Consider the following 14031-nt stretch of genomic DNA (forward strand, 5'->3'; position numbering starts at 1 on the left):
GCAAATTTGAAAATAATATTGTCAAATTCATCAAAATAGAAATAACACTAAGTCATATTTACATGTAGACCTGAGAATACGGTTTGTAGTCTTAACTGAATTTGATAAATATTAAAAAGATGTAAAAATAATGGTGAGTTGACACCACGGTCTGCACTGATAAACAAACATGCAATGTGACTATTGAAGTCCAGTTCAGTCAGTTCTTTTTAGTCAATTAAAATACAGCGCTTCTCAATTCACAAACAAATTACTCTTATGATAACTGTAAAAATGTTTACTAAGTAAAGCTAACCTTTGCCTACAGCCTACATTACAACTCTGCACACTCTTGGCTTTCTCTCAACCAACTTCATGAGGTGCCACTTGGGAAGCTTTTCGTCTTGGATGGAGCTTTTATGTAGGCTTTTTGGCAGCTTTCCTTTCACTCCCTGGTCCAGCTCTTTCATTAGAAATAACAATAATAATAATTCAAAATTAAGCTTTGTGTAAAAGAAAAAGAAAAAAACTCAGAATGAATTTAATATAATTGTCTACATAAAATAATTTCAAGCATTTGCAATAAGCTCAAGCCCTTCGAAAGGTCTTTAAGATCATGAGAAACATATATACAGTCTAAAATGTGTATTATTTAAAAAATGTTGCTTATTTGAGATTGACGCACTCTGTGAAACAGTTCAGGCATGATCCATTATAGCAGAGACACTGTACGTGTGTGTGTGTGCGTGCGTGCGTGCGTGTGTGCGTGTGTCCGTGTTGTATTTGTTTGGGTTTCGCCTGACAGCTGGCCTGCAGAGACCTGTTGTCTCACACTTTGTGATGGTGACGTTGAATTCATAGGACTGTGGTGTAGTTTGTTTATAGCCTACCTTCAGCTTTTTTCTTCTGACAACTGCATTTAGCCTTCAAAATTCCTAAAATTTGTTTATCTGGGATAATTCAACCCATTATCACTCCCAAAGCATCAAAATCGGAAGCATGGTTAAGTGCCTTCCGCATCACAATGAAGACACTAAAGGTACCCCATGGCGTCTTTAATTATTTTTTTCATTTCAATTTTTTTCACTTTTTTCATTAATTATGCACTGGAAAAAAAGCGTGTTGGATTTACATTATTTAATCGTGTACATTGGTCCCACATGAATAAATTCCGTTACACAAACACAATTTGTTTATATTACATCGACATCATGGAATTAATAAACTTTTAGTGATTCAAGTTGTTTCAACCCTTACGAAACAAAAATATATTGCAGTATATTGGAAAATTTCATGCAATACATTAGGCAATATATTCACATATATCGGATTTAATATTTATATTTTTCAATATATTGCAATATATTGAAAGCGGCAATCATTTGTATATTTTACAATATATTACATGAATATATAATATATTTTATAATGCTATCAATATATTATTCCATATATTTACAATATATTAAAATATATTTCAAGTAAGGGAAAGTGAATGTTAAATGACTTCCTGTCATGATTCAGACATTCAATTTCATATATTCTTTCATCCACTTTAATTTTATATACTTCAATGTTACACAACTGAAGTATAATACTGCACTAGCTAACTTTATAATACTGCACTAGCTAGCTGACAAACCTTTAACTAGCAATAGCACACATTAGCATCTTAAATGCAAAGCCATAATGATGACATTAGTTGTGTTAGTCCACAGCCTAAGCAAATGCTCCACTCTTCTTCACAATGGTAAACCACAATAATTTAAATTGTTCTAATAATTCCAACATAATTGAATATTAAACTCTATTAAACACAATCAAGTCACTCCCTTTCTCATTTGAAAAATACATAAAAAACCCTTTTACATATAAAATAACATTCAATTTGACTTATATTTAAGTGGACTGAACACCATCAAATTGAGTTTGGACAAAATGTAGAGCATTTGTGTTGCTTTAACTCTTTTAATTAAGCCATTTGAACAAACAGTATAGTACATTTAAAAAAAATCAGCGTGGATGCAGTCATATCTACCTGTTATATCCTGTGTTTTATATCATATAACACACAAATGGGTATGTTTATGGATGGGGTTGGGTTACATGTTAAAACGTGTCTAAATAGCGCAAATAAAAGAAATGTAAATAAAATTATGCTTGCTGATTAAATTGAGAATCACACTCATGTCATAATGGCCAAATCATAAACCAATACTATTTCATCATGACGATAACGTTCACAGGCTGTGTATGACGCCAAAGGTTTTTCAATTAAATGAATTGAGCCCACAGATAGTTATCCTACTGGACAAAAGTATCATAAACATTTGCAGATCACAGAGTTTGTTTTTAACGATAATCCTAAAGCAGAACCAGTGCGATGCTAACTGCCGGTAGGCCTACAAAATGACGTCATACTTCCACCACTCTATTGAGGTCTAGGGTTAGTGTAAAGGGATATAATATAAAGTTTGTATATTATAGCAACCATTACATCTATTGAAAGATAGTAAACCAGACTCTGTGTGTGTGTGTGTGTGTGTGTGTGTGCGTGCGTGCGTGCGTGCGTGTGTGTGTGCGCGCACGCATTGGCTCGATAAGATACACTATCCATCAGCTCAGCTTCATGTTCACTTTTCTCACTTCAGCTGGGTCTAGCTCATGCCAGGCTGATCTGAATTCAGAGCAAAGTACCAACTAATCTGTCTCACTCACTCTAAGTCTCCTGCTCTCACTCTCTAAGAGCTCCTCCACACCTCTTCCCTTCTCTCTCTCTCTCTCTCTCTCTCTCTCTCTCTCTCTCTCTCTCTCTCTCTCTCTCTCTCTCTCTCTCTCAGTTCCATTCTTGTTAGTCTTCACTCTCTTGTGGCATCTGGACTAAACTCAAGAGATAAAGGTTGTAGCTACACACAGCCTTTGGATCAGGGCAAATTTACTCCGGCATGACTGTGTCTCCCATGGGTTGGAGTTTTATTCTCTCATCCCCCATCCCTCCTTAATCCCAAGAACTCAACTGAGGAGGACAAAGTATAGGATGGAGATAAAACCAGGTTAACCAGGTCTGCCTATCTCCAACGCGGGCTATCCCACTTAACATCCACATCGCTTCCCCTGGGACGCAGTGTGGAACTCCCTCACACGCATCTACCCTGACCTGATCTCCTTTCAGAGGCGCTCTGTGGAGCTATGACTCCTCTACTCCAGAGACGTAGTGTTTAATAGCCCTCTCATCCGTTCCCATCAGTATTTCAGCTCTCTTGCCACGATCTCATTAATCAAAAAGCTGCCTCACATTTTCCCTTCTCTTGAGACACTTTCACAGTATACAGATTCTTCAGCAGCCAACTGTGAAGTTTCTGGAATATATCTATATTCATTTTTGATATATCAAAATCAAGCTGCAGTTGCACTAGCCTCTGGGCTCCATTGTCTTCCATTCCTAATACTGCAAAATGCTGTGTTTGGGGAATGATGACCTGCAAATTCATATGATGATAAGATGTGACTTAGATTTGACTGTAAAAGATGCATGTTTCGTAAAGTGGCGAAGACTGTAAATTTTGCACATTATGAATTCAATATCTAGTATGACCACAGCTGGACATAGAGTATATATAAAAAACAGCGCATAGCCCATGGCGTAGAGGCTATACGCTGCAAGTTTGACGCAGAAGTATAAATTGGCCTAAAGCCACATACCAAACCAACCAGCTATGATGTGATATCACAACTTTACAAACTGAGACAAAAAGACACGTATAAGAACCCATAAAGCATTATAAATGAAATAGTCATTTACACACAGGCATTTATGACCACTTCCTAATATTATGTTGGTCCCCTTTTGCTGCCAAAACAGCCCTGACCTATCGAGACATGGACTCCACTAGACCCTTGAAGGTGTGCTGTGGTATCTAGCACCAAGATGTTAGCAGAAGATCTTTTAAATCCTGTAACGTGAGGTCGGGGCTCCATGGCTCAGACTTGTTTGTTCAGCACATCCCACAAATGCTTAATTAGATTGAGATCTGGGGACTTTGGAGGCTGAGTCAACACCTCAAACTCATTGTGGTCCTCAAACCATTCCTAAACAATTTTTGCTTTATACCACCAGGAAACTGTTTCCATGAAAGGGTGAACATGATCAGCAACAATGCTTAGGTATGTGTCATGTCAAAATGTCAAAGTAACATCTACATGGAAGGCAGGACCCAAGGTTTCCATGCAGAACATTGCCCAAAACATCACACTGCTTCTGCAGGCTTGCCTTCTTCCTATAGAGCATCCTGGTGCCATGTGTTCCCCAGATAAGCCATGCACACACACTCTGCCAGCCACATGATGTAGTAGAAAACATGATTCATCAGACCAGGCCACCTTCTTTCATTGCTCTGTGGTCCAGTTCAGATGCTCACATGTCCACTGTTGGTGCTTTCGGCAGTGGACAGGGGTCAGCATGGCCACCCTGACTGGTCTGCGGCTATGCAGCCCTATAAGCAGTGCCGCCGCTCTCACCACGTGCATCACGCGCTGAACGTAGGGCACCAAGTGCTGAGGGGGCCACCACAAGAAAATTCTCTCAGCAATCCCCGAACGCCGAAGCTACGGACATCATAAAGTATTGACGCTTAGGGCATCAAGATGGCCAGCGGCAGGACTGCCCATACGCAACAAACTGTGATGCATTGTGTATTCTGACACCTTTCTATCCGAACCAGCATTAACTTCTTGAGCAGTCTGAGCTACAGTAACTTGTATGTTTGATCGAACCACACAGGCCAACCTTCACTACCCACTTGCTGCCCGACAGCCTCTGTATTGCCATTTAGCTACTTGTTAGCATCCATATTTTTTATGTAACAGCTTAAAAAAATGGTGGGGTAATACTGATGTATTTTATGTCATATAAGCTAACTCGCTATCTGGCCTACAAAGTGATGTCATACCTGCACTGCTTTATTATGTCAGTGTTATGGTCGGTGTTAGGCTTGTTTGAGATGCGCCTCACCTCGCCTGAAATTCAGCCGAAACTATGCGGCTGCAGTGAAGGGAGAAATGAAAAAAGAGCAGGCAAGACAGACAGTTCTCTCTTCTCATAGTGGATCAGACACCTGCGAGATCAAAGGCTGATATCGCGGGATTCACACTCGTGCGCTGTGTTGCTGATAAACTGGATGTAATTTATATACATATGACAACACTTTTATACAACAGTAACCCACAGAGAGATCGCACTGGCCGAGAATTTGGGAATATTCATACATAAAAACATCAAACATTTTTTAAAAAGAACCATACATAAAGGTTGTTTAAACCAATAAGCATTAAGATGTGTCGTCAGTCAGTTGTTTCCCATCATGCTTTTGCTCAGCGCAGTCGGTGGATTGCAACTGTAAACTGCAAAATCCGACACGTCCGCCTTGCCATCACTAAAGTTTTTTGACACTGGTCAACATGACATCAGAGCAAGTCGGACCATATTCAGACACATTTCTAACCGGCATGCATTTCACAGTGATCACCGATCTCAAACAAGCCTAATGATTTCTTTGAAGAATCATGGTAATCATAGGTGCCGATTTATGTTTTCCTCCGTGGGTGCTCATGGGCGCACACACACCTTAGGATAGGACAGCGGCCGACACGAACACACACAGCTATTTAATTGATAATAAAGCCGTAAAGTAGCATATCTTTCAAATCAGGACAGCGCCACTTCTCACAAATACAGACAGGTTTGGAGATGAAAAGTTTAACTGCGACGTAACCGCGATCAGCTTCGTGGGAAATTAAGAATCAATGTCACACAAGTCCACACAGTAAAATTGGTGGATAGGATATCGGAGCAGGCGACTGACAGCGACACATAGCACCAACTTCAATGTTTAATTTTAAATAAATGTATCCTACTGGCAGTCTGGCACATGTGGGTGCTCGGTATTTTCCGTGGGAGCTCGAGCCCTGGAACACCCACGGTATCGGCGCCTATGATGGTAATGTCGTTTTTTTCACCGTTGTTTACGTAACATGATTATTTCCAGTTTGTATACAAAGAAGGTGAAATAATGTCTGCTGATGGTTCAACAAAATCACCATGATTAACAACCTCAAAAATGCATTGGATTTTTACTTCTGGTACCCGAATATTGTACTCTAAAGTAGTTAGTGCCAGCCCTTTAATGTGATTGGTCGTACAGCTTTTACAGTGCAACTAACAATAAACAAAACTTTTACAGTCTTTATTATCCAGGTAAATGTTCTTTCTTGTGTGATATTTCTTAAATAACTCATAATAAGTGGCACACGGATCAGTGTTTAGATAGTAACCGAATGCAAAAACTTTTTCTCGCCAGCCACCTTCTGCTCCAGATGTTTGGCATTCACTCATCCATGACTTTTTTATACATGTCTCTGACTTTACTGGACCTACACTGCACAAATATCAAATGCTCTTTGAATAACATAAAATTTCATTCCCATGTTTCTCTCATCCAGTGCCGCCCACCGTGTCTTTCCTGGATGGCGGCCATTTCGTGAGATCCTTTCCATTCATTGTTTTAGGGAAATATGTTCTGTCTGTCCCCACGTTGGCCCTCTGACATTCAGACAGCGCCCTACTCTACAGTGAAAGGTTAGCTTAGTTCCACTCTCCCACACGTTCGCTGTATGGCATTCTCTCAAATTGGAAAAGCAAGGCCTTGTTCTAGGAGCATGCTGGGGTTAAGGAGGGATACAGAGACATGATTTAGGAGGCGGCTTTAGAGGCTCAAGTCTCCGAAGACCTCATGCAGCACGGCCAAAACTCAACTCTGGGTGACTGTGGAAACCGTGCATCTCAGGAGATTCATGGAACTCTTCTGCCCCCTGCTGGGAGTATCCTCGTAGTTGTGGTAAAGTAAAGTGTTGGCTTGGGAAATGCCTTTGTTAATCTCCTGGGTTGACTTGAGGTGTGGGGGATGGAGATGTTTGGAGTGCTTATGAAGAGCTCTACTGCCTCCCGCTGGATATGAAAATAAAAGGAAATGGGAACAGTCCATTTTTTTCTCCATTAGGCCTATAGTATATTTATAGCATTGTTGTTTTGCTTATCAAATACATTTGCATAGGCGTGTAAGTCACTTATATAAATTATACAACCAATGTCTTGCGTTTAAAAACAAATCTTGAAAACTTGGATGATTCTTATTTTCTTGATGTTCCTTTTCCTAACTAAATAAGACACATTCATAATCATGTATAATCATCATCTGAGTACTATTTTGACTTACAGCTTTTCAGTTTTTATATTAATTATAGTTTAATGTTTCATTTTTCAATTTAATTATAATTTAATGTTCTAGTCGTTTGGATTTGTTTGGTTTGTCATTTGTATTATTCATTTTTCAAACACATTTCAAACACATCAATTTTATTTAGTTTTAATGGTACATTTATTTTTTTGTTAGTTATTTTTGTACTTCAGCTTAAACTTGTTTCAGTTAATTTATTTGGTTGTTTATTTTTTATGTAATAGTTATGTTTTATGTTATTGTATCTTTATTTCAAGCAAAGAAATAATTCACACAATTGAGACATAAATGCCAAAACTTGCAGATGGAGGGTCCTCACAAATCATGAGACCTTGACTTGTTGTGCAGGGGGTATTATGAAAAAAAGCCCTTTCATAACTCAAGAGATGAATGACCCTCCTACACACAGAGCAAACAAGAGAAATGGGGTGAGAAGGGAAGACGATGGTGGGCAGATGGGTCGGGAAGTGAAAATGTGTGAGGAAAGGTGATGATGGGGGGGGGCTTGCACTGCCAGATCGCTTTAATCAATCAGGGCTCTTAACAAGACAGAGGCCACAGGGAGCAGCCCATCATGTCTGGGACAGACGTGGAGACAAGAGAGACAGAATTAACACCCTAGGGTATATTCATGCGTATTGGATGCTTTCTATTGCTAAGTGAGGAATCACAGGATCTCAAGGGGAAAGCGTTAAAATGAAGGTTTATAAATACATAAACAAGTGGTTCATTCAGACAAGCACATACACACTGGACATTGTTATTACCAGTGATGTACCAGTATTCAAATTTTGGCCAATAAAGATAAACTGCTAATTGTTTTCATATTATGGCCAGTAACCAATAAATTAAATATATAAAAAATCCATAATATTTTGTTTAAAGGAACATTATGTACGATTTTTGGATTCAAATATCCAAAACCCCCTAAAACAATGTTATATTTTTTTTTGACATGTATACTTACATTATCCCAAATGTTTCCAAGAATGTTTAAATCCAGATAAGCAATTTTAACCAGGTCACGGAGCGTGTCCGTGCTTCGCCTATCTATGAAATCAAACCTGTATTACCCTCGATTTCTGGATTTATTTTGTCGAAACCATGTAAACACCAAAGATACTTTAATATAATATGTGTTTTATTAGACTGGTGAGCAAATGTTGGATATATTCTTTGAAAATCATTGTTATAAAACTCAACACAGTAAGTGTTATTGTTCAGATCTCATTTTCTTGATTTATCGTTACCATTTTATGGTACTGTTTTACCATGCCTAATATCGATCTAGTGTGTCTCATAGTAGCTGCCGAGCGAACACACAGAGAAGCATTAAAACATAACTTTAAACACTCTCAAATGTATCTAAAACAGCGTTGCTTTACACTACGTACACATGACCGGAAGAAGCGGAAGCAGTCATCTATGGCATAATAAAAGCTCAAGCTACGCCTTTGTTTTGAATAAGCGTTACTGTAGTATGAAGCAGAGCAGGGCCGAGTGTTGAGGGAGCTGAGCAAGGCCGCTGGAGCGATTGTTGCGCAACACACGCCTCACGAGCAGCAGGACTTTTATTACGACGGGACACAGTCGCCGGCACCTTTTCTGCTTTTCCAGTCATGAGTATGAGGAATAGTTGGAAACATTGGGTTATTGTAAGAACTCAACTGAACAAAATATTTAACACTGGCCTGGGGGTTGGATATTTTACTGCAAAAATACTACATAGTGCACCTTTAAGTTAAAAAATAAACCACTAAAAAAATACAAAAATACAATTTTAATAGCTGCATGTGCATGCAATTTTAATAGCTGAATTTAAGCATTACAGCACTATAGAAATGTTGTTGACATTATTTTTAGATTTGCCTAAGACTACATTTGACAATGTTATTTAAAAAATGTTTTTACTTTAAGTGAGCATTAGATGTTGGTGATCTAAACTTAAAAATAAAATAAATTAACATCCACAATTACATTTCATTGAAGTATCCTGGGGGCAAAATGTAGCAGCAACTAATAAAGCGCAACAATGTAAGTTCTATACTGTTTTGTGTTTTATTAAATTGCCTCAACAAGACACACAAAACACTTTTTTTCAGTCCAGATGATTTTAGCCCACACACATGCCCTAATACCCCATCCCCTGCACACAAAAGCCCCACGCTGACACCTGCAGCAGGGGTGAAGCACCACATGTTCATGTGTCTATTAAACACATTGTTAGTATTCTGTGTGCTGTCAGGGCCCAGGGGTGCTCAGTGGACAGCAGTGTGGGTTCACATCGCCTCGTTCATTGTCACCTCCAAAATTTCTGAAAGTAGCCAGGCCCACAGGACTCAAAGTATTAGAAATAGAGATGGGTGTTGATGCAGCAGGGTTTTTGTCCTTCTGGGTGCCCTTGCCATGTATGTTTGTGTGGAAAAACAAGGTAGGCCTAGCATAGCTACTCCCTCACACTCAGCACAAGTCTTGTGACTAAAACAAAGGACACACACACCAACCCCTTTCTGTCTCTCTCAACTTTCATTACACACCATTGTGTGTAGGCCTATGTATGTATGTGTGTCCTGGTAAACCATACATTTTTGGGGACATTTAAATCATAAGTGATGTATTGTAAAAATGTAAAAATGCAATTTACAAAGTTTTCTGTGATGGGTTTAGGGGTGGGATAGAATATACAGTTTGTACAGTATAAAAATTATTATGACTATGAAAAGTCCCCATAAAACATGGAAACCAGGTGTGTGTGTGCACGCGCATGTGTGTGAGTGTAGGTGTAGGTGTGTGTTAAAGCAGGGTGACTTTGGCTTTAGTACAGTCATTTGTGACTGCAGGGTGTTCTCTGACAGCAGTAATTACAGGTTCTCTATCAGACTGAGCTTTGACTTGGGCTCATTTCAGTGTAACTCTATTTCACCAGCATATTTCATCTCTTCAGCACATGTCCTCTTACTGAATCAACTCCAGCCTAGTAATATAATATCATTTGTATTTTTTGATAAAAAATGTAAGTAGCATTTTATTTAACAGTCCTGCTCCCCATATATATACTATTATAGTAATTGCAATTACTAATTTCAGGTTGATCTAAATTTTGTTATTTTATTCATTTTTAATAAATAGAAAATAATAATAATAAATAACAAATAGATCTTAACTATGATATTATTGTTTCTAAATGAGAAAAGTATGTGCACTTGCATTCACTTACAATGTACCTATCTAAGAAAGTGCTGGGTTATATAACTACATGGGTTAAGGTTAGGTTTAGGGGTAGGTGCAGGGTTATTATACCTAGCTTTTACCCAGTTATTGCATTTACTATAATATGTACACGGGGAACAGGACTGTAAAATAAAATGCTATCAATATTTTTATTAAAAAAGATTTTCCACAAAAATATAAAGCAGCATAAACTGTTGTTGCCAGTCATAATGATAACAAATGTATTGTGCATGTTTATTTACCATACTTTTACGTTTAGGTAGCCTTTGCCATCATTTTTTTAATTTTTTAAATATTTGTTTAATAGAAATAATTTAATCAGCTTAGCAATACCTGCCATGATTTTAATATATATATTAAAATCATAGCCGATACTGATAAGCTTATTTTATATTCCATCACTACTCCGGAGGTCTGAACTCCAGATTCTCTGCAAATGTGTGTAGAAATGTGTATATATATGCACCAGAAATCTCATGCAGTGTCCTTTGGTGCAGCTGTAAACGACAGAGATGGTTTGTTTGTGATGTTCTTGCACTGGACTGTGAGGACTAGAACTCCAGACGAGGATAAGCATTCTTTCAAAGCTGTCCCTGAGGGACTCTAAGGAATCCTAGAGTGCTTCACACAGTCTGTGTATGTAATGATATACGGCGATACACAATATTATAACTCAGAAGAGGCCAATTCGACCGTGACCTGGAAATGGATTCAGGCCAAACATCCTGGACTGAACTTCATTTCTTGAGGTACTAAAACATTTAGGCAATTCATTACATTCTTTTGCATGTGGTATTTCAGTGCAGAAGCCATTTACTGTCCAATTTAACCAAACATAGCGTATACACTGTAAACCTGAATAAAGCCCCATTCCCAACTTAGTCACCCGGAACACTGTGTCCCATGCAGGAACTTTTTTCCCAAAAAACTTGTTTTCCCTCAGACCTGTTGCTGTCTGCGTTTCTATTGCAGTCCATGAAGATTATTTCTGGTGACGTAGGACTGCGCACAACTTTCCAGAGCCCACTGGATTACATTCTCCACAAAAAAACGTAATAAAGCCTGAACCTCCTCGTTGGTCCATCGGTCGTATTTTTTAAACTCCATTGTTGATTTAAATAGTGCAACCCCTGAAAGTTCCTGAACTTTGAAATAGTACTACCTCCCAAACAGGACTGTGGGGAAATATTTACCAGGAGCTTCATTTAGACCCCAGTTCCTGCGATCAGGATCAGGAATATATATATATATATATATACTCTAAAAAATGCTGGGTTAAAAACAACCCAAGTTGGGTTGAAACTGCACCAACCCAACAATTGGGTTGTTTTAACCCAATGGTTAAGTTGTTCTTACCCAGCAATTGGGTTGTCTTAAGCAACATTTAACCCAACCACTGGGTTAAAAAAACTCGACCATTGGGTTAAAACAACCCAATTGTTGGGTTGGTGCATTTTCAACCCAACTTGGGTTGTTTTTAACCCAGCATTTTTTAGAGTGTATGTATACACACACACTCACCCAAAGGATTATTAGGAACACCATATAATACTGTGTTTGACCCCCTTTCGCCTTCAGAACTGCCTTAATTCTATATGGCATTGATTCAACAAGGTGCTAAAAGCATAAATGTTGGCCCATATTGATAGGATAACATCTTGCAGTTGATGGAGATTTGTGGGATGCACAAACCATTTTAATGCTCTATTAGGTTGAGATCTGGTGACTGTGGGGGCCATTTTAGTACAGTGAACTCATTGTAATGTTCAAGAAACCAATTTGAAATGATTCAATCTTTGTGACATGGTGCATTATCCTGCTGGAAGTAGCCATCAGAGGATGGGTACATGGTGGTCATAAAGGGATGGACATGGTCAGAAACAATGCTCAGGTGGGCTGTGGCATTTAAACGATGCCCATTGTCACTAAGGGGCCTAAAGTGTGCCAAGAAAACATCCCCCATACCATTACACCACCACCAGCAGCCAGCACAGAGGTAACAAGGCATGATGGATCCATGTTCTCATTCTGTTTATGCCAAATTCTGACTCTACGATCTGAATGTCTCAACAGAAATCGAGTCTCATCAGATCAGGCAACATTTTTCCATTCTTTAACTGTCCAATTTTGGTGAGCTTGTGCAAATTGTAGCCTCTTTTTCCTATTTTTAGTGGAGATGAGTGGTAACCAGTGGGGTCTTCTGCTGTTGTAGCCCATCCGCCTCAAGGTTGTGCATGATGTGGCTTCACAAATGCTTTGCTGCATACCTCGGTTGTAACGAGTGGTTATTTCAGTCAAAGTTGCTCTTCTATCAGCTTGAATCAGTCTGCCCATTCTGACCACTCCTCTGACCTCTAGCATCAACGAGGCATTTTCGCCCACAGAACTGCTGTACTGGATGTTTTTCCCTTTTCACACAATTCTTTGTAAACCCTAGAAATGGTTGTGCGTGAAAATCCCTGTAACTGAGCAGATTGTGAAATACTTAGACCGGCCCATCTGGCACCAACAACCATGCCACGCTCAAAAAAAAAAAAAATCAATTCTGTGAACTTGAAAGAAAAAGAAATTGGTAAATACTCATAACAGTTCATTTGACTGAACTATTTTATTTTGAGCTCCAATTAATTATTTTGACCATTTTGTTGTTGTTGTTGTTTTTTTACTTTTTCAATACAAAGGAGAATCATTATACAATGCACCATATTCACAACTGTCAGAGATATATACTGTACCTATGCAATTAAAACTGTGTTATTACCATCCACAGAAAGCTGGGATGATTGTGCACCTTTTCTAGTGGTAATGGCAAATGATGGGAGTATTATAACCGGGCACAAATCCAGACACACAGTGTAGTCAATTGAAATTCAGCATTTTAAAGAGCCGATTCAGGTCATCGCAGTGAAGGCATACAGTCCCAGATCATATATTCTGCTGCATTTTCCACAACCTACTTTTCAAAATCACCTGCTAGAAGAATTTAAATTGCAATCATCACTAATTTAGCGGACACATTCATCACAATACCATTACATCATTTTTTTTTTTTTTATTGAGGCAAGCAACAAAAAGCTGTCTCAAGTAGTTATTTTTTATATTTTGAAGGTAACATGCTTTACAATCAAAAAGTTACTTAACAATCTATTGTTACTTCTTTAGGGCTTTAATACTGCTTTACTTGTTACTTCCAAAAAAAATATGATTTCACACTGAATCCATGTGTACAGTCTAGCAAGTGTTAGTGGAACAAGCTTAGTGGGTGTCACCAAATTTGTTTTCTCAAGAATTTCCGTCCTGCAGTTTATTTATCGAGTCAACTTCCTGCTTCAAGATAATTCTCTCTCCATGTACCATTGTACCATTCTCTCTCTCTCTCTCTCTCTCTCTCTCTCTCTCTCTCTCTCTCTCTCTCTCTATCCCCCCCCCACACACACAGATCCTGGCACACAGATCCTGATCGATAACCCAAACACTGAGCTCTAATACCCACTAAACACCACCTGCCACAATATTTATGCTATCATGT

The sequence above is a fragment of the Pseudorasbora parva genome, chromosome 5, assembly GCF_024679245.1.
Source record: "Pseudorasbora parva isolate DD20220531a chromosome 5, ASM2467924v1, whole genome shotgun sequence".
Lineage (NCBI taxonomy): Eukaryota > Metazoa > Chordata > Actinopteri > Cypriniformes > Gobionidae > Pseudorasbora > Pseudorasbora parva.